Source organism: Temnothorax longispinosus, chromosome 8 (assembly GCF_030848805.1).
Source record: "Temnothorax longispinosus isolate EJ_2023e chromosome 8, Tlon_JGU_v1, whole genome shotgun sequence".
NCBI classification, from domain to species: domain Eukaryota; kingdom Metazoa; phylum Arthropoda; class Insecta; order Hymenoptera; family Formicidae; genus Temnothorax; species Temnothorax longispinosus.
In genome coordinates, this window is record NC_092365.1 from 6,545,371 (window position 1) to 6,567,703 (window position 22,333).

A 22,333-nucleotide genomic window follows, 5' to 3' on the forward strand; every position below is an offset into this window, starting at 1 on the left:
ATTAACTGTTTACGCGTATTGGCGTATATGCTAAGAATCACGCGGGAAAGAATGCTCGACGATACGTCACGTATCGAGTTTCGATACGGCCCTGAGTTCAGTGCACCGAGTTAGAAGCGTTCGCCAATACACTGGAGCTGTGACCCCGCCTGACCCAGCCGGCCGAATCTCAGGGATAACACCACCTCGCTGGTAAAGCTCTCCTAACCACCTTGTTCGCACAGCGAAAAGCTAAACGAGATCAAAGTAGGCGAGTAGTAGAGGGAGATGCATTATTATATTATTCACGCCTCGATACACAGTTTTCCTCGTATAAAAGGTGAATTAATTCATTCACCTATCATAAGCATTAATGTTAAAATAATATTTAAATAAAAAGCATTTAGATAGAAAAAGTTCGTTATATGCGTGTAAAAAATATTTCATTCATCGCGATATTCATTAATTAAAAAAAGATTAAAATTCAATGTATTATTAATTTATCGTTGACTATTAAGCTAAAATTAATTTTTAAATATAAAATTGAAATGGATAAAGGTATTTTTTAATTCAAAAAGTTAGAAGACATTTGTGCTTTGGCAGTACAGTTATATCGCGATAAGCTTCATATATAAAAATAACTGATATCAATTGCATTAATAGGCACGAGAGTGAAGGATCTCGTCCCATCGACCTTGAAATTCAGAAGAGCCAGGCATGCGAGAAGGGGAGAGTGGTTTGGCCAGAAATTTTAAGTGTTGTCGCCTCGTCGCCCATCTCGGCGATCCATCATAGTGGGTTGAAAGAGCACACATACACACAAACACATACGCGCGCATCTCTCACAATGTAAGCGCGCGAATAAAAAATATGCGCGAGTCAAATAATACAACGATCCTGGTGATAAATTGATGTTCCTCGCTCATCCGTCGTTAAGATTTTAATTTTGCATTTATGTCGTACTAAAAAAAAGTATTATCTACATCGTTTTTTTGCACCGAAAAGCTGTGGCCGATGCAGGGACCCTTATACAGGGACAAGTGATCGTTTCCTATCCCGCTCCGGCCCGCAACCCTAAAAGTCCATCCCTCCCACAACACAACCCGACCTTATCCTGTCAGTCTCCTGCGCGCGCTTTCACAATCTTTTTCTCCCGCTCACTCTCCCTTTTTTTCGGTCTATTCGACAGGGGTCTCGTTTGATCGTTTTATTTCACGGCCGGCCACACTTTGATCCCTCATCTCTTTCATCCGCGCGTCATGCCACTCCTCGTCATCGCGCTTTTCTCTCCATGGGATCTCTGCACTTTGCTATTTTACCATACACTTTAAATGTTAGAATCAAAATGCATAAAGCGTTTTTCCAGTAATATATATTCTATATCGAAGATTGTATTGTGCTAATGATTAAAATAAGGAAATTTTTTAAGGTTTTCAAGCAGAATTGATATAGATTACATCATTTCGGCCCAATGAGTTTTATTGCGTGCAGAATTTTTGCGCAAATTATCCCCTCGAAATATTCACGCAGCGTTAATGATCTCGCAAAATGACCTATATGCCTCGTTTGACAGCCCTGCATAGTTCATTAAACTTCAAAAAATAATATAACAGCCTCGTATTGAAAAGGAGAGACGGCACGGCGATACTCCAATAATGTGTCAACGTGCTTCGGTAACTTTGCTTAGCGAAAGACCACCATCGGCATAAAGAAAATCGTCTCATCCTATACTCTCTCCTCAGCTGATCTTCCATATCATTGCGCTCGAGTCCCCAAGACGGGCTTTCGTGGTATCGAGTTTCCTTCTCGACGTTCGGCCCAAAGTAGGAAAAAAGAAAGACCGCCGTTCAATGGACGTAGGATAATCGAGGAGGATGGTAAGTGGCGTAACGATCACGGGTTCGATGTAGAATGAGCGATTTTTGATGGGAAGGGCTTTTTTACGATACTTATTTAAAAAACGATCAAATGCTTGTGAAGTTCTCTCGAGCAATCTCGAGGCGTCTTTCTTTTTATATTACCTTGTAGTATCTTCTTTAATATTTGAATACCGATAGTAAAGAAAGATTGGACTTTATGTTTTACCAGTTTGAAATGTAAATATAATTAAAATGCGAATTAAATTTTAATCATTAATAGCTGAAATAACTTGAAAATTTTTCAGAAGATAAATATGTTTATATTTCAGTGGGTACGTTATATGCATTATAAAAGCGAGTAGATCGAGCTGCGCCCTTTTTAGCAGCCGCAGGAGTTACTGTGACAGAGAAACCGGAAGCGTGCCGGTGGGCGCGGCGGAAGTTCGGGGGCTGAACGCGATCTTATTTCTGCAGTCGCGTCTCGGTGGTAGTATTACGACGGATGTGGCAAAACTGTACAGTCGTGGCTCAAAAGACGCTTGCGATGAATTCTGTAAGAAGAGAGGCAACCAGAGACGGCTCGTAAAATTTACCGCTCGCGCGTACTCAGCTTTCTCGTTTTTCGTATGCATATAAGAAATATTTAATTATATTAAATTCGTACGAATAAATAGAATGAAAGCAGGATCGCAATTGACTCAATAAAATCTATTCATATATACGTATACACATGTGTATGTAGAATTAATTTATTCGTATTATTGCCTCAACTTTATATTAGTTAGATTAAAAAATTATTCAGATTTAACCGAATAGGTAACTTTTATTCCAGTGAATAATTAGCATAATTAACAGTCAAATAAAAAGTCTTTGACTGTTATTCAGATTTAACGCGAGTAGATTCAACTGCAACGCCCGGTAAAAAATTTCCTGACAAGCAAAGTGAAGCAAGACAATTTTCAATTAAGGTATAAAACATGTAAGAACATGGAATTCATCGCTACCGTCGCTTGACCATATACGCCTGCCCGATATCCACCACGTCGAATTTCCTTAATACTCGAACTAGCTATTAGCCAAGTGTTCCGTTGTTACATGCATGCGTATAAAAACGCGCGCGCGTGAAATAAGAGCATGGGCGCATACGGCGCGCGCGCGCGGACATTATATCTCCACGCATGAAGTGCTTAATGCAATTACATTTCACTCAGTAGCTTGTTTCCGCGTTACTAATTAACGGTCATCGTGGCGTGCAGATAGGCGCGACGATTCAGTCTGATATCAGACTTTCTTCCTAATGAGATGGATGCGGACTGTGATGCGAAATTATTGCAAATTACGTAAGAGCGGCGCAATAAATTAACATAAAATGGAATAATGCAAAGGGGACTCGCGTGGTTCTGCTGAGTGCAAGACCATCGGCTCGGTGACCCGGGTTCAATCTCAGCCGTTCACCTTTGGATTGTTCTTTGCGATATGTAATACTATAGCTCTCCGATGGGCCGCGAGTCACCACGCGAGTTCTCCTCGAAGCTTCTCTTTAATTATTGGGCGTAGCTTTCAGTGTCGAGCATATGCGAGAACTATTAATGTTTAGTTAAATAATTGAAATAATTTAACATAAGAAGTGCGTATTATTTGCTTGAATTAAAGAGACACATCGTGGACAATCTTAAAACTACAACCGATGTCATTTTACAATTTACAAGAAAGGAAATGTCGAATATATGGCAACATTTGAAAGATTAATTGCAATCTTGCTTTAACTTACTTTTTTGAGAATTCGAGGAAATTAGTTTCAAAGTTGAGAAAATTGAATCTAGATTAATTTTCTCAAGTTCTCTCTAGAAAAAAAAGTAAGTTAAGTAAATCACCGCGTTGCAGAGGAACTCTATACCTCTTCCTTTACTTGGCCAAGCGGTATCGTTCTCATTTCTCCAAGCGTTAATACGTATCAAAGGAGCAAATGAAAATTGAAAACTGTTCTCGCGCCCGACAAACGCGGACAGCTTTACGGCCGGCCCTGCTCCGGACCAGACTATTGATCCTACCGGGGATGAGGGAGACGACGGAGAGAAAACAGAGAGAAAGAGGCGGATATAGAAGTAAGGGGTGCCACTCCATATTATTAACCCGTCGTGAACTCGTCTTCGTCATATAAATTTCGCGGCATCCCATTCACGCGTAGAACGAGCTCGCACCCCACGTTTTAAGCACGGGAATGGCAAAACGGCTTTTCGTCGAACGGCTGACGAGTTCTGGGTGCGGGGGACACGAGGGATCCGTAAATCCACTCGCAAAAATTCTGAATGTTGATGAGGAAGCTAATCCTGTTGTCACAAGACTAGCTCCTATCGCATTCAATTATGTAATCTCGAAATCTAAAAGTATCTATATTATACATCTTTAATTTATGCTCGTTGAACTTGTTACAATATAATTATGGCAATGATCCTTGTCAACGATCATGATTAATTACGAATATCTACACATATCTGCTTGTGACAAATGTAATAAAAAATTAAACATACGAGATTGAGATAAAAACAAAAAAATTAAGGAGCGGCAGACCTCTTTCGGGTAACATATGTCCTTCCTGTTCAACGTGTCGTGAAGGATACATTCTGACTTAGGCTATAGACCCACTTCTCGTTTCTTTCTTAATTAAGAGACATAAATAACAAATAAGCTTTAGTTTTTGATATCTTGTTCCATCCTGTATATATTTACAACTAATTAAATTAGATTGTATTTTGCTTCCACTTTTCCTGAAATATTTATTGCACTATTGTTCAGAAAAACACGCGTATGTGTGTAAATAATATAAAATGTACGTGAATGTCTGCAGTGCATTCAGTTCAGGTCCGTGGGTTCACTAAGCCCAAATGACTGTGCGGATCCGTCAACCCTGCGGGATGCACTATACTTGTCATACCAGATTTTAGTGCACAGCCGTCGACTTAATTTTCTGTTCATGTAAAACGTCGTCGCGATTAACCTCGCTAGATTTCCCAGAAGGCGAAATAAACGAGGAAACAAAATCGATGGTAACTATTCGACGACCTGACGTTATTGAATTTCATGCAATATTTATAACGCGAAAAATATATATCGAGAGTTTATAAAACTTCACTTTTTCAGTTCTAATAAATATGCAGAAATAGAGTTATAAGATCTCGCTAAGTTTTATATTAATGCAAGAGTCATAACGCGTTCCAATATCTTACTCATATTTCTTGAATTTTATCTCAAGCCAGCAATACGTCAAAGACGCGAGGAAATGACGAACGTTCATTGAACTATCGTTCAGCTGGGCAAGTAATATCTTGATCGTTAGCCTTTCCCGGGTCAAACTTTATATTTTTAGAAGGCTATCTCTTACGGTTGATGATCCTACACTAGTCCGAATCTATTTAAGAATTTTTTCTGCAATTAAAACAATTGAACTTATTTCATTGCACGCATTCATCCTCACTTTTGAAAAAATTGTTTAGAAATAAGATATATGTGTCGGTATATTATCAAACATCGTTCAGAGATCTTAATATTTATTTTTCCTGTTCTATATTATAAATTTCAGAGAAATTCGTCACTGCATATTCATTAATCAAGAATACTTAAAAAAAATTACGCAAAACGAAACTGAAATTAAAGCAAGCAATTCTTTTTCCTTTCTTTTCTTTCCTAGTAAAAATATGTAATAGATTGAATCTTATTCCCGTGATGTCTTATTCTTACATTTCATCATCTGGACAAAGAATGCGATGGCGCAAGGTCGTTCGACAGGACAGCGGTTTGCCGAGAGATCAGACCGAGAGAGTCAGCCTAATCCACCCGGGGCTCAGGCCGGGTATGCGTCCGAACTGAATTCTCATTAAGAACACCTCGATGCCCCGAGATTTATTAACGAGTTTATTCTACCCGCCTTAATACGCGCGGAGGCGCGACCGGAGCGGAGCGGAGTCAGAGCGAGCCGAGCGGGTCGAGAGTCCGAGCCGAGCTGAGCCGAGCCGAGAGCCGTAGAGTTTCAATTAGATGTGGTCATAATAATGCGCGATCCCCCGGCCCGCCGTGACGGCCGATGGTTGATGACCCGCCTGAACCTCGGGAGGAGAAATACCCACCACCCCGCGAACGAACGGGTCCCCAGGCTTTTCCTTCCACCTTCGTGATACCGAGTTGTTAGTCACGGCGTTTCCGGGTTGCAGGACGAGATTCTTTCTACCGATCACGACGTGTCACGCCACAGCTTCGCGTATCCCTTCTCTTTCTCTCTTTCTTTAGCTCTATCCTCCTGCCTCGTCCCTACGATCGCTCCTCCGCTTCAGGTTGATCCTCTCCTTCTCTTTCTCTCTCTCTCTCTCTCTCTCTCTCTCTCTCTCTCTCTCTCTCTCTCTCTCTCTCTCTCTCTCTCCTGTTTCTTTCTCTCCACGCTCTCCGCTCAAGAGCGCAGTCACCTATTTCAAACGACTATGCTCGACGGTCGCCTCAGGTTGATCCGACAGCGACGCACGAGAGAAGCTGATCGGTGCAATCAAGAGGATCGGTTCACCAAGGTGTAAGGACCCCTCTTTTCCTCCTCGTCCTTCTCTCTTCTCATATAGATCTATTTACCTCCTCTCGACGGTTAGCGAAAGTAAAACGATGGATTATACGCGCGAATGCATATTGCATCGGCGAGAGGGCGAGCGAACGAACAAACTTCCAATATCTGGCCCACTTTCCGCGTTTCAAAGATTGACCGAGATCTCGCAAGAAGCAGGGATTACGCCGTAATTGTGCCAAATCGCACACGTTAGAAAATCTTACGTACCTATATCGATTTGTTCGAGCTTCGCTTAAGCTTACTGTATCTAGGTCAGTGACTTGGATCGAACGAACATGGAAAAACGTTTAAATAAGGTTTTCTATAACTTTTCTTTCACAAATAAAAATATTATAGATAAATTCACTGCAAATAAAATATCACAAATAAAAATAAATTAAAACTTTTAATGTGTTTCAGAGAAAAATATTTCGATAAATAGTCTATCATTAATAAATATACGGTCGTAAAAACTGTTATGGTTAAAATGATAAAGAAATGACAGTATGCAAAACATATCTATCATATTTTTTTGCGAAGAAGAAATTTATTCAGCCGCCATAGAGGATTCGAAGACGTCGCAATGGGGAGGCTTCTCGAATCGGATTTAATGAACTGTCAAGTATCAGCACCACTGGTAGACACGCGATTTTCCAGTTGAACATCCTCCGCGCGGCCTGTCCCATTGTTCGCGAATAATGGTACCCGTAGTACACGCGTGTCGTGCCGATTATGTCACGTATTGCAACGCGTGGAATGCATACAAACAAAACCGCCGCGGCCGCGCCGGTTCCAGACCGCGAGAGACGCGTTTCCGAGGCAACGGCATTTCCATCAGCATCAGCGCGCAGACGTGTCGAAAGTACCAGCATTAACGGCGAGAAGGAGGAAGTCGGTGCGGCGGTACCGCGGAAACTGAACGGACGGATATCGAAATTATAATGTGAAAAGTAACGCGCGCGCGCGCGCGCGTCTCGCTTTCTCGCCGATAATAGATTATCCTGGATTATGTAATAATTCACGGTGAAAAATGCGCGCCAGGAAACAACGCCTGATGAAAGTCTTCCGTATATTCGAGAGAATGAGAGTCTACTAACGTAAGATCGCTCAGTATGCATAAAACATACATCGCACGGTTTACTTTTTAATATCGAGATAAACGTCTCGCTTTAATATCGCTTCCTTACAAATCACGGTATAAAATATATTCGACGTAATCACTGTACTCTCTTAGACGCAATCATTGCAAAATGTTTGGCGTAATAACTAATAATGATCGCATCTCGTTTGACTTGAAAACTGAAAGTAGCACTTTTACTGAGGCAGGCAAAAGAGTAGCATTGAAAAGAATTCGTTTCCACGCGTTGCACCACGGTGATGTGTTTGTTCGTTGCAACTTTTCGCAATGTTGTGGGAAGTTACTGCCATGAGCGCGTTGCTCTGTATTACATCTTCCGACATCTTCCATAGACGTGCGAATTGTCGTTCTCAAGGAGAAAAATTGCATATTCATAAATCGCACATAAATTATTATTATTATTGTAACTTGACAAATTATATCTTATTCTATTTAAAACGAATCAAATTCGCTCTAGAAATCGTTTTCCGTCGTCGCATTCTTTTCCTATCAATTTCTATACCGATAAAAGTGAAACAGAAATTTCCAAGTGTGGCAAATTTAATAATTAGAGATATTACAATTAATGGATGTCACATGGATAAAACTAACGTAACTCATAGCTGAAAAAAAACACGCATTCGTTATCTTCTTTCAGTCCCTGCGATTTAACAAAAATCTTTATGTGAAAAGAACTGTTATCGCAGAACAAAAGCGGGTAGGGTGAGAACGTTAATTGCCGGCGTTATGGCCGACTCGTATATCATCCCGGGGATAGATTAGTGGAAAAGCGTGCGCAGGATGCGCCTGGCTGCGCGAACGAATATAGCGTTCAGTTCGAAAACGGCGGCGCGGCGCGCGCGTTGTTGGAGCGACTAATGGACACCCCAGGTAAAACCATCAATAACGCGAGAAATTCTTAATTAATTGCCGCATATGGTGGCTAATTAAATGCGATACACGCCACGACGCTGGCGGCAGACATGCCTCCCGTATCGTCCTTCCGCTTTTTCTCTCCTCCACGCTTCCCTTCATTCCTTTATTTTATCCCTTTCTCTTTTTCTGTCTCCCTCTCTCTCTCTCTCTCTCTCTCTCTCTCTCTGTCCCTCTGTCTCGCTGATATTCTTTTCTCACATTCTACCCGTGAAGTAAACGCGCAACGTGTGTGATTTAATGCAATTTTTTAAATAATTTGCTCATTTATATATGAATATGTTCGAATAAAAACCAATAAAAATCTATATATGACTATCTTCATTTAGGGATTGCAAAAATAAACGAGAATATTTGCGTGCGTAAATGATTAATTTAGTATTACTGCAAAAGCAAAAAAGAAATATACACAAATATATTTACAATTCCGTACAATTGAATTCTATAAATTATGTAATTTAATTCTCTATGTATTAATACGATTCTCTTTATGCCTTCATAATTGCAATTCGATAAATTTAAATATTAACATCAAAGAAATTAATAAATGCAGAATGCGCGACCGTTCGCACTCTGTTCACGTTAAATTTCGCGCAACTTTTCTTTCAGCGCTAATAATGACGCATTTGAAATGTTGCTTTATCCAGATATCCGCGTGCACCCGTTGCTATACGTGCACGACGCTACAGCTCGTGCCAAGAGCGAGAACATTGGCATGCAAACCTGACAGGTCACGACAGAATGTTCTTGGCATCTCAACGGCAGCAGATTGAAGCCGTGCACGAAGCAACGTCGCTGTCACGGCCACGGGGGATCTTCTAGCATCAAATTTTTTTGCACCTTGGATTCCTCCGAGCGCTATTGTTAGATATAACCGACTACCTACACTCGTGAAATATTCCAAGGGGTTAACGTTACTCTTGCGCGGATGCATCGTAGACTTTTATATTTAATTTGGTTTGTAACAGAATAGCATTAAATGTGATAAAATATAGCCACATATCTAGAAACATACTGTATACGAAAGGTAATAATAATAATTATAAATTTATATAATTATAAAGAGACCCGATTGACGTAATTATTAAACTTTAAATGTAAATTTACGATAATTTTCAATAAATAAATAATTATATTTTTTAATTATTTACAGTAATTATTAAATAAATTATCATCGTTTTGCTACAATTTCATATTCATCGCTGAGATATCTCTTTTTGAGAAAAAATTAACGTCTCCTTTTAAGATTTAATCTTCTCTTCAGCTCTTTCTTATTTAATTCTTTCTCCTTTAATGCTTTCTTTCAAAAAGATTCTTTTTCACAGAAGATGTTAATGTGTTACAATTACCACTTATTTTTCATTATATTGCTCTTCTCATTTGCGATAAGCTACTGTTGTCGAAGTTACTGTTATCAAATTGATATCTGTATAGGTATAAAAACGAGCTTAATCATATTTCATTATTCGCATCTCATTGTCAGATTTCTTTCCGGTCCGATATTCATGTAGGACATGCAGCCGCTGAACTGTCGGCAATGTTGGCATTGTGGAAAATGAATCGTCGCTCGATTCTTGTCGCTCCGAGCTCTCTGGCGTGCACCTCTCCACGCATCGATGCGTACATTCGAAACGCCGGAGAGACTTCTAACGCTCGACGGCGGCGAATGTTACAAGGAGAGTTACCCGGTCCCGGATGACTTGTTAATAAACCGCCGCGGTTCGGCTCGGTATCGCGTGTCACGAAATTCCATTTGTCTGACTCACACGCGGGAGAATGCACGTATATCGGCGCGCATACACGCGTTATTATATGCGCGTGCGCGCGCGCGTGTCCGCGTGCAAACACGCGTGCGGTTATCCGTATGCCGCAATCTACGTACGCGAATATATTCTGTCGTGCACGCGTTAGACGCACCGACGCGACGTCGTATTAGCACCGATAAAAATCCTGCGATGCTCAATCGCTCAACGTTCGAATTTCGTGTCGGGCTTTCGAATATCAGACGCACGAATCAACTTTTGTGTATATACTTCTGTTCAATTTTAATCGTTAAATTACAGCGTACAAAAATTATAGGTATTAGAAAATATATATTGTATTTATAATATATAAATAAATATTAAAAAAAAAATTTTTGTAATTATAAAATAAATTATAATATATATATATCATAAAGAAAAATATATTAGAAAAGTTTTCCAAATTTTATTTTCTATTCTCTTAGATATGAACAATATAGAAAATATAGTTTATCGTAATTTAATTTACAGTTTAGGAAGACCAACACACGTGGTATTTACCACATAACCGAACATCTCTTAAACAAATTATCATTAGCTCACGAAAAATGATTTCGGGCTAAGGTTAAATATTTAATTCTTTAAATTGTAATGAAGGCCGTTATGAACTATAATCTTCGTAACACCGTGACGCGCGCAGACCGTGATAGAACCTGTCGGCCGAAAAGCAATCAGTGCAATCAACACACGGTAATGATTGACCGGCTTAATAGGGCCGGCGCGTGATCTTAAACACGTGTCTCGAACGCGAGCGGAAGGAGGTGAACGTACCTTTACCAACGTCGCGGATACTGTTCTTCGAGGCTGGTACAGCAGGCGTACAGTGTACGAGTTACGTTCGCGTGTTTTCCACTCACGTGAGCGCCGCGTACGTATAATGCTTAATATTTCACTTAGGAACGCGCGAAACGCGGCCGCTTTTCACGATTACCCGCTCGTCGACCGTATTCAAAGGCGCGTATCACTCTTTGGCACGAAACGTAAAAAAAAAATATTATAAAATAACTAAAATATGAAATCAAGAACTTGATGCGTCCTTGATATGCGCAAGATAGATTAGCGAGAAGAATAGCCGCCGTTTTATTAAACATAACAATTCTTTTACGTATGCAGTCTCTACTTGCACGTGGGCACGTATGATATGAGCAAGTTCCGATCGGTTATGTCATCGAGCTGTTTGAGGAGGTAGTAACGTATGTCGCGAAAAAGCCAGGAAATAATGTACAGTGTCCCATCTGTGCTTCGAAACGTTTAAACATCGCCATTAAAACGTTTCCCGTGTCAGCAGAAAGCCATAATCGCACGATAAAACAGCGGTTACATTTCTATGAAACATTGCACGATATTTGCGTGACAGCTGCTTTTTAATACGTGGACAATGTTACGCAGAACTAAAACTCTAGCTGACAAAATTAAAAAGAAATGTGTTGTATACATCGTGTTGAGGGCCGACAACATAAAACACCGCGCTTTAAACCTAATTTATTCAAAACATGCTCGCTCGGTGAGTTAGCTCGTTTTTACGTAACATCGGCTGAAATAAAAGAGAAGAAACGCGAGGAGAATTATGAAAGGCAGTTAGTCATTTACATCATTATTCTCGTAAAGAAGTTACTTACGGTGCACACCCTCCGCGGCGAAAGGGCTAATTAGGCGAGAGCGTACCGGAAGATTAGAGCGACCGCCCAAGTCTCTCCTCTTCCTCGTCTCTCCGCCAAGTAGTAACGGTAAATCGAGATCAGTCAACCTCCGGGCGAATCGAACGACGACGAAGACGAAGACGACGACGACGACGACGAAGACGACGACGACGCCGAGCGATACGTTCGCGTTATCTCTCCGTGGACGCATTCGCGCATTTACATTTACAATGGTGTATTATTCCCGGCGCTTAAATTGCCGCTTCGATGTTCACCGGTAGAGCACACTCCGGATTGTGTAATCCGCGAACGGTGGACAAATCCAATTTACGGAAGGCAACTAATGGAGTAAAATCGCGGATATATTGGCCCGTCCGATACCCTAAAACGGGCAGAACTAGCGTGACTACACAGCGGGCCACAATTAATATTTAACAGTGTCGTGGGTGAAGGTTTGCACAATGCGAGCGCGCGTGTTAACGAGCAATCGTGTAATCCGAGGCAAATGATATAACCCACCGTGGGCTGTCCCAGTTTCCAATGAAAAAAAAGAAAGAAAGAAATAGTTGCGTTACTATCGGTTACAAAGCGAGCGCTGGGCGCGTAACGCAACGCAGGCCGGTTTCAGGTGGGTGGTGATACTCCATAATGTATACTTAGAGTGCGATTTCCATATCGGCCGTCAAGTGACAATGAGCGTTCCTTGAGCGCCTCGCGCTGGATATATCGCGCAAATTTCGCGTCATGCTTCATCGTACCTATCTCGAAAAGAAAATCAAGCCTGAAGTGGAATAGGGAGATAATGCTTAGTGATGGGATTAAGTATCTTACACAAGTAGGTTCGAATCTGTTGGCGCAGTTTCGAACTCTCTATATGATTACTTTGAAAATTAAAAGCGATACTTCAAGTATACTCGAACCTAGACGAAATGGGTTCAAACCCTCTATGAGTTCCTCGGAAAACAAGAGTGTATCACTTCCAAATTATAGACTCGAACCTGGATCAAATATGTTTGAACCTTCTATGAGTACTTTACTAGAAATTTAACCTTTAGAGGACGGGCAAGTTTTTTTTATGACTTTTTATAATTTTTATTTATAACTTTCATATATGTGTTAAACTTATACTACGAAAAATAAGCGATCCCCGTGGAGCATAAAAATAGGCTTCCCTTCTACAGGTTATTTAATGTGAAGCATTATGTGTGCGTGTGTACACACAAATATCTCCGAGAATATCTCTTTATTACAGTTTTACATTATAATTTATATATTATGATAACATATTCGAATATTACTTGCAAAAGATTCAATCTTTTTACGATTCTTTACGATAGAAACTGCTTATAAGTATACATTTCAAAACCTGCAGGCACTTATTTAAAAATTCGAAACTAACTAATGGGGATTCGATTACTTCGCAAGTACAATGCATGAAATATTATTTCTTATGAATGTTACATGAAACTAAGGAAGTGAAACTTGATTATTGGATTTGACTCGGATTTTTAAGTACATATTGAACTTGATCCCATCTCTAATAATGCCTTCTGGAAATAGCGATGTATACAAAGAAAATCTGAGAGACAAACAGAGCATCATTCTTATCTGAAATGCGTAAAGGAGGGTCCACATTATCGAGCCAAACCGCGAGCCGAACTTCGCCGCGAACCGACATTGTCGAGCCGACAAAGTTCGGCTCGATAATGTGGACGCATGATCGGTTCGCGGCGAAGTTCGGCTCGCGGTTCTGCTCGATAATGTGGACCCTCCTTAAGAGATGTTCCGTATAAAATTGAATGAAGTTAAAAACTGATTTGCGTAATTCAATTTTTCGTTTTTCGCAGACGCGAAATTCGAACATGTAAATTTTTCCAACAACGCATAGTAAGTTTGTAAACTAAATTTAAATTTGCCGACATATTCGAGAATTAATAAATTCGTCGTGTGCAACGTGTAGCAAAATCGATCAACGATGCGTACGACGCATCGAAGAAAACACGAATTGGCGGTAAGAACGGGATGCACCGTTACGTTTTCGTCGGCGCAAATTCGTAGAAAAACCATCGATCCCACTGTCTCGATAAATCGATACCACCGACGGCGCGCAGCGTGCGTCATAAATAATTTATCTCACAAGGCCTGGCATGCTTGTGTAAAGGGAGGGGATTTACTCACCATAATCGGAGCGCGATCTCGCCGCTCGGATGCAGAAGAAGGTGATCCGCCGACCGCAGCATCTGCAACGAGAGAGAAAAATCTCTTTCATCCGCGCTAATTCACCGTTAGATCTATCGGCGCGATATGCTTCCGGCACCGCGCACGCAAACGCGGTGTGCTCGTCGAGTTGAGGAGGGGAAAAAAAAGGAATGGGGAAAAAATCCCTCAGAAGATCGGAAATATCGTAAATTTTAGAACGGCGAGAGGGAACGTGGTCGCGGATAAAACTGGAATCCCTCGTGCGAGGAAAGCGCGCTACTCCGCGCCTCGCCGTCGTCAATAAAATCGCAGAAAGGACGACGCTGACCTCTCCGCGCGGCGCGATGAGACGACGATTCTCCGTGGACCCCGAGAGACTTCTCTCCACGCTATACACCTCGGGTTGTTAACTTAAGGATATTTCCGCGGGAAAATAGTCTCCGCGCGCCGCGCGCGGCGTGCCTTCCTTGCGAGATTATCTCTACCTCGAGATCATTGAGGATCGCATAAATAAAGTGCAATTCAAGAAACGAGCGCGCTACATTCGCCACAGCCACGGAGGGGGGAAAAAAACCGCGCATTACCGGGGCGGGGACGCGGGACAGAGAGGCGTAAAAATCAGATCCAGATTCTGATTTTTAGACCATCTCAAGCTAGTACGAGACATTGGTGTACCGGAAAATCTTGCTTTATTGAAGTGTAAAGTGAAAGGATATTGTTCTTTACAGAGAATATTGGAAAGAATCTTCGAGATTTTTTGTCAAGAGAAATTAACTTGAAAAATTCCAAGATAAAAACGAATGCGAGGAACTTTTAATAGTCAAGATCTGCACTTGTCAAGGATTGATATTGATAAATTTATCTATGTTAATAATATAGAATAATATAAAACACGTTAGCTATTGTTTCAAAGGAACGAAAGTATCGCGTTTGAAGAGAATATTACTTCTCCGAGCTCTTCGCCTTCCGTTGTAGACCGCAGTGCGTGCCGAACGAGACCACACCGGCCGGCCGACTTTTTTCCGGGAATCATTTCGGGAATCGTGCAGGAAATCGTAGTTTCGTAGGGAAGAACCATCGGCGGGTCCCGGTCCGGGGGCAACCGGAATTAGCGTCGTTTATTTTTCCAGTCTCGAAAATCTTAAGTTCAGACTTGCACTATGTTATCGCCCCTTCGCAGCCGCGAATTAGCACGCTATAATTTGGCCGCGGCGCACATTAATCTTCTTATCGTTCGACAAGGGAAATAAACCAATCGCCGGGGTAAAATATTGTTACTGCAATATCGCGTGAATGTGTACATATTATTAAATAATTTCGTCCCGGCAAAACAATAGTAAAAAGCGTGTGAATAACGTCGCTCTCGATATCCTGGGCGCACGCTTTTTAGCGCTCTTCGTTATTATTTCTTTCGACACGTGGTAGTTTAGGTTTCCATTCGCACGATCGTTAGAGATCCGAGGCAGCCTCGGAGCGCTTTACGGCAGCTTCGTTCGGAAGATTTTGCCGCTCCCTTCCGACAAATATCAACGCGTCGAATAAAAGAACCCGACTATACGTGTAAGGTTCCACTTGGATCGCTGAAGGTAAATGATATAAAGAGAGACACTCTTGAGAAAATTACGATTTTGCTCGCGAGTAGCGCGAGTAACGTCACACGATACGATCATTATCGTCGCGGACTTTTCTCGACTATTAAACCCGCGCGACAACGGCGTAACGTTATAAAATCAAAGGGAGATAAAGAGCCCGCCGTGCGAGATATGCGGCGTGCATAATAGTGTCGGGTGATAAGAAGATAAGAGCCTTAGAAGCGTGCATACTCGGGTGTCAAGTTTTCGTATCACATGCCTAGTTGGATGGTCTTAGATTACGACTAACGATACTTATGGGAATCGACGGGCTCACTTTCTAGACGGTATAAAATTAAACGCGCACGCAACAGACGGAACAATACGCACTCCACGACGAAATGCTTAATGAAATCTTTATGAGACGCGAAACCTCTTCTCTTCTATAATGAAAGAATTGTATTACAACGGCCGTAATTAATGATTCTATGAGACGTTGTATTGAAAATATAAACTAAAAGAAATAAAGAAATAACAATTGTAGTATATAGAGAAAATTATAGCTGTAACGAGAGGACTGCTTTAAAAAATGGCAAACTATTTCTCGCGCTTTTGTAAGCGCTCGAAAAGAGGACAAGACTGATATAATATTTATGAAGTTGTCTTTATGCCGCCAAATTGAAGGAAGACGACGAGAGGTTGGTGCAAATGCTTTTGAAACTCTGTCATGTAGGTCCACAAAGCCCCCGTTATTCCAGCACTTTCAGATCGTTATTATATCGCCGTTGTTATTATTGCGGTGTCCGATACGCGAGCGCGCCGCATAACAAATAGCCGACCCGTGTACACGAAACGGCAACGTCGAGTAATGACTTCAATTTTAAATTAGCATACATGACTGGCGGGGGTTCATCAATCCGCTTACGGTGTCAAAGTTTACGGTAACGCGGTCGGTCAACCACGCGGTGCCTTTATTAAAACTCCATTGAAATAATTTAATTACAGATAATAATCGCTGAAAATTCTATTGGAATTAATAACGGCAGATAAACGCTCGCAAGTGTTTTAATAATTAATAAACCATACGTGCGGGGACGACAATTTCATGACACCAAACGTCGTTCCCGCAAAAGTCGATTGACCTAAATTATAAAAACGATAATTCGACGTCGCGACAACTGCGCGCGCTGCCTTCGCGCGTTACACACTTTTCAACATTTCATACGTGTGCCCCCGCTATTGTTAATGGCACGCGAACCTATCGATCTTTGAAATATTAATACACATCACATTACTAAGCAAACCGATAACCGGACATGGTATATAAACCTGCAACCCCGCATCATTCGCCTCTGCGCGATGCACGGTACATCGCGCATCTTCGCCGATATATAAACGACAACAACGGCGGCTATAACGACGACAACGGTAGCGTGTAAAACGCGGGCGTGCTTATCCGTGGCGCGGGGAGATTTAATCTGATCGGCTATTATATACGTGACGTACAATAACGTCCGCTCCTCTCGGTCCCGCGCGCGCGGTGCTTACGGAGCGAGCGAATAGAGACGTTGGAGCGTGCAACCGCGTTGCTCGTGCGATGCAAAATCGATACTTTCCCCCGCCGCGCCGCGCCGAGCCGAGCCGTGCCGTGCCGAGCCGAGCCGCGGCGCGCGGCCCTCGCACTGACCTATCGGGCGCATCGGGTAACTGGGTGAACCCCGTAGGAAGGCGATAATAAATTAATCATCTAGTTATCGTGTACATGGGCGTAATGACTACTCTGCAACCTTGCTGCACACATGCAGCACGGGTGGTAGTTTCCTCGATCGGGCGGCGCGGCGATTCCGATGCCCTCGTCTTTCCTGGGAACCGCCGCGATCCGCAATATATAGATCGAAACACGAAGCGCGAAATACGAGAGAGAGAGGCCCGGCGTTCTCTCCCTGCAATTTACATGGGAGAATTGTTTATTATTGTATATTGTAGCGCCTCCATTATCATTAGCGGATCCGCACGACCGGCGCGCGTACGGATCGGAATTATCTAATAATTGTAGCCTGTATCTTTGATTTATGTGTACACTTTTCGAAATCGCCTCAATCACGCGAGACCTCGAAATACTCGTAACAACAACGCACTTTAATAGCCGGACGCATGAGCGATATCCGGCTCGCGCGCGCAACGTTCGCGTTTATGCGCGCGCGTTTTTGATCGAAAAACGAGACGAGATACGTAGTAATCCCCGCGGAGAGTTTTACGACGAGACGCGGAGATTTTACGCGTCTCGTAGGTTTCGCCTTGTTATATAGTTTCCTACGCCGCTGGACGTGGAGCCGCGGCCGCACACTCATGCATGTCCTTTTTAAAGGCGCGTCCACACATGCGCCTGGGCCTCGACCGGGGGAAGGCCGGATAAAAGCACGGGGTTGCGCGTGCACAGCTCGGAACTGGCTATAAATAGGAATACAAGGCGCGTTATTTCCCTTTAATCCATAGAAATTGCGTGATATCGCGCCGCTCGCGCGCGCGCGAGTTCGGGGACCGGTTTCCGCTAACGCGCGCGTTACCGAAGACACGTCTTTCCGCGCGTCACGTCTTTTAATGCGCCTTTAATGAAGAGGTTCCCACGAATATCCTAATTACCGCGCGAGATTATTACGCGACACATGCGTGTGCATGTGCCGTTAAACCCCGGAATCTATTCGATCAAACGGTCAAACCCCCGATAAATTGACTGTAAAATTAAACGCAAGCGAAGGTCTTACGAATCCCATAAGAATTCGCTAATTGCCGGACGACGACGGCGCACGAAATCGAGGTGAAGCCCGAGAGACGCGAGTTTGCACATATCGCCGCGATTAAAACCTCATTCCTCGATCTCCACTCTCGAATGATAATTTCTTTTTTTTCCGTTAATCACGTTTCGTCACAGGCCATTCGTAAAGCTGATACCAATTGCGCGAAACGCACCGATAATCCGTCCGCAACATTCGTCTTGTGGATTTACTAATTTGGAGCGAACGAGTGAAAGGGGGACCGGTCAAATTATTTCGCTGATAGTCGTAACCTGTTGTTAAGTGTGCGCGTTCGGCGAGAGGCCGCCGCTTAAATCGCAAATGGTAATACGACGGTGATCGTAATGCGATATTAAGTATAATATACGATTTCCAAGTTAACGACGGCGCAACTTGCCATCAGTCCCCAACGAGCTTAAACAAAGAGGAAGGTCGCCGTGCGTCTGGCTGGTATCGTAAATTAAGATACGCGATGCTTCAAAACGTATAATTCGACATAAGAATTATTAAAATGGAGATTATATAGAAATAATGAAAATTAAAGCGTTCAAAGCAGCATTAATATAACTCTTTTTTGTTGACCTATAGAGGACGGGAAATCTATTTTTAGACTCCACGGGGGTTGCTTATTTTTCGTAGTATAACACTTTCACACATACATGGAAGTTATAAATAAAATCATAAAAAATCATGAAAAAACTTGCCCGTCTAAAAGGTTAAATTGCAAAAGCAATTTAAGTATAATCTTCTTAAATTAAAGATTAATCGTCTCGTGTTCACATGTAAAAACTTTAGATATTAAATTTAGATATTAAATTTCTCTATTCAGAAACTTGGACAAAATAATTATACGCAAAGTAATTTTTTTCCGATCGGATATTATTCCTTTTAAACGTTCTTCACGTTAATCGCGAACGTGCAACTCATCGCACTCATCTTTGACTTTGACACGCGTGATATTTTCAGCTATTAATAATTTATACACGACGTTTCAACGCGTTGTACGTCGCGGCGCAGTGGGGCGCACGAGGGAGGCGTTTACGATATCTGCCGATAGTTTCATAGTTCGTATCCGCATTATTACGCGTGCGCGTATCGGAAGGTAGATCCGCGCGAGATAAGCCTGACCGAGACGAGCGGAGAGAGAGAGAGAAAAAAAAGAAAATAGCTCGCAAGATTAATGGAGCCGACCGTTTCGCGCGCGCACGAGGATAGGTCGAGGTTCTCAACACTTTCACCGAATAATACGTCGACACGTAACGACCGCTAATTGCATCTCGTAATTTTAATTAATCCGCGTCGCGTACAAGGCGTGCCGGCAGGAAGACGGAAATTCCTGCAATCAGCGACGTCGCGGGAAAGACGTGGAATAAGTGATACTTCCACACGCGCGTCGTATACCTTCCGCGAAGATTCATCTCATGTGCTTCGAGTAAACAAGCTGCCGCGGTCTTTCGTAATGTCTTCCGATATTTCACCGCGATTGCATAACCAAACGCTAACCGCGAGATCGCCCGCATTATTAGTTATAGGATTTTTCAGTCTGTCATCGGCAGAATTACGTTGCCATGTTAAGTTTATCGTTCCATTGTCGAAGATAAACGCAGAATCGTAGTAAAACATTTCTGAGAAATACGTGAAAATTGATTCGCGAATGTCAGTGAATGATGAAGTAATAATACGTAAAATAATTATATCGTTTTGACATTTATGGTTACATAATATAGAAGATGTAAACGCGATTGAGACTGATAAATGGAAGACATAATTATAGTCTTTAATGGGTTCGCATGGCGAGCAGCAGGCGAAAAGGTTTACGAGTAGACCTCAAAGTGTTAACGGCGTCCCGAAAAAAAGCATCTCGTGGCATCTTATGGGAATGCTAAATTATGGATTCTCTCGCGAGAGACAATAGCACGGAGAAAGAAAGAAAGAATTGCGGGATCATTTCCGAGGAGATGAGAGAAAGGCAGGAACTCTTCCTCTCTTACGGTCCATTTTATGAGAATCCCACACACTTACGCGCGCGATCTCATAATCCTCCCGACGGATCTCATCGGTTTTGAAAATCCTCCCCGTAAAATATCGCGGATTTTCTCGATCCGCGCGACGCGCTGATCGATGAGATTATAACGAGAAACTATCGCCCGAAGCGAACTACTCTCTGTCGTCGTTATCTTTTGGTCCAAAGCTATACTTTAGTTATACTTTAACGTAAGAGAAACTATCGATCTCGATTTACTGTCGTAATAGTTCGAATCTAACCAACGCCACTCTAATGCATACCGATAGTAATCGATTTATTGTTGTCAAAAATTTCCTGTTAATCTCTCCATCCGGATTCGATGTTCAATAATTCAATAATACTACTCTCTAAATCTCATAGAGTGGTTTCGCCACTAACATATTAGAGATTGCGATTGTTACTCCAAAAGAGAGGATTGTCACTCTAATTTGAGTAAATGCGGGCACTCATAAGATAGCAGTGAATTTTTTTACTTAAATTTTTAGGACGATTATTCTCCCGGAGTGATATGATCTCATTTTAAAGCTACAGTGAATCACGATTCACTAAAAACGACTGAGAAATGACTCTAACAGAGTGAAATTTTCTGCTCAAAATTTTAGAATGACATAATTCACTCCTATATGAACACTATCTACTGCACTCGAAAAGAGTGCTTTTTCATTCAAATGGTGTGCGATTTCACTCTAACTTATAAAGCGCAATTTTATTCTTTTTTCAGGTTGCATTTCAATATTCACTGCTAGTTTGCGTTACGTACACTATAGATTTTCAGTACTGGCAGTGAATATTGGAACGCAGCCTTAGAGTGGCGAATCACTCAAAGTGCACAGGCTCAATTTCCAATTTTCGTTACACTTGTATTTCACTCGTTTTGAGTGATATTTCACTCTTCGACTTTTAGAGATTACACAACACAAACAGATGTTTTCTTATAAAAATAGATATAATTTAGAAAATCGAAATTTTTAAAAAATTGTAATAGTTATTACATACATTAGTGCCATATTTGTCAGAATTCTTTCCATTGCAGCTGCATTAGCAACAAATCTATTTTGCTATCAAAAATATTTTAAATTCCCATTTGCGGAAAAATTATATTAATACATTAAGAATATAAATAAAATATCTGTTTTCGGAACTCTCGTTGAAGTTCTATTAACAGAGAGAAAATAGTAGCGGCCACAAGACTCACATATGTTGCTCAATAACGCGCGGTTGAAGCAAGGGATTTAAATCAGTTCGGCGCGAATTGATTTCTCGGGGCGGATTAATCGCCGATAGAACACGTGGGCTACCGGATCACTCTGCCCACACTTTATACTTACGCGGTCCACGCTTCGCCGGCACCTCGGCCGGCACGTAAAGTTCGAGTGGGTTATACCACGCATACTTTCTTCGTTAACCCACTGCGAGACAGGACTGGCGCGCAAGTATAGCAGAAGAGAGATAGAAGGAGAGCAACGCGGAGAGATCAGCATTATAAAGTTGGATATATGCGCGCTGCTTTATGCCGACTCGTGCACGCAATGATGCTGCTCACACTTTTACGTAATACAAGCTCACCCGTTTAGAGGTAAGTTCAGCTTCGCGTCTTCGAAAAGGCGGCTCACCGCCTCGGTGAGCGAACGTATATCCAAACAGAATGCTGCGATCTCAAAGCCGGATAATCAGGATCTATTCTTCCTATATTTTTTCTTTCGTAGATACGATCGCTCGTGCTCGTAAATTTCTTTTGTCTAATATGAAGATCGTATTCCAATGTAAGCATCGATATCGCATAAGCGATTCGTTATTAAGTACGTAACGATATGGATTAATGTATTA

The 22,333-nt window shown here is 42.0% G+C and overlaps 1 protein-coding gene across 5 annotated transcripts in view; it reads right to left on the reverse strand.

Annotated features, from left to right (window-relative positions):
• The window catches only part of Prosap (SH3 and multiple ankyrin repeat domains prosap), a 127,908-nt gene that overhangs the window by 62,735 nt on the left and 42,840 nt on the right, over window positions 1–22,333 (reverse strand). For all 5 annotated transcript variants that reach the window (XM_071786200.1, XM_071786197.1, XM_071786196.1 and 2 more), the window contains exon 2: window positions 14,094–14,155. The gene's annotated coding sequence lies outside the window, so the exon portion shown is untranslated. The remainder of the gene's footprint in view (window positions 1–14,093; window positions 14,156–22,333) is intronic.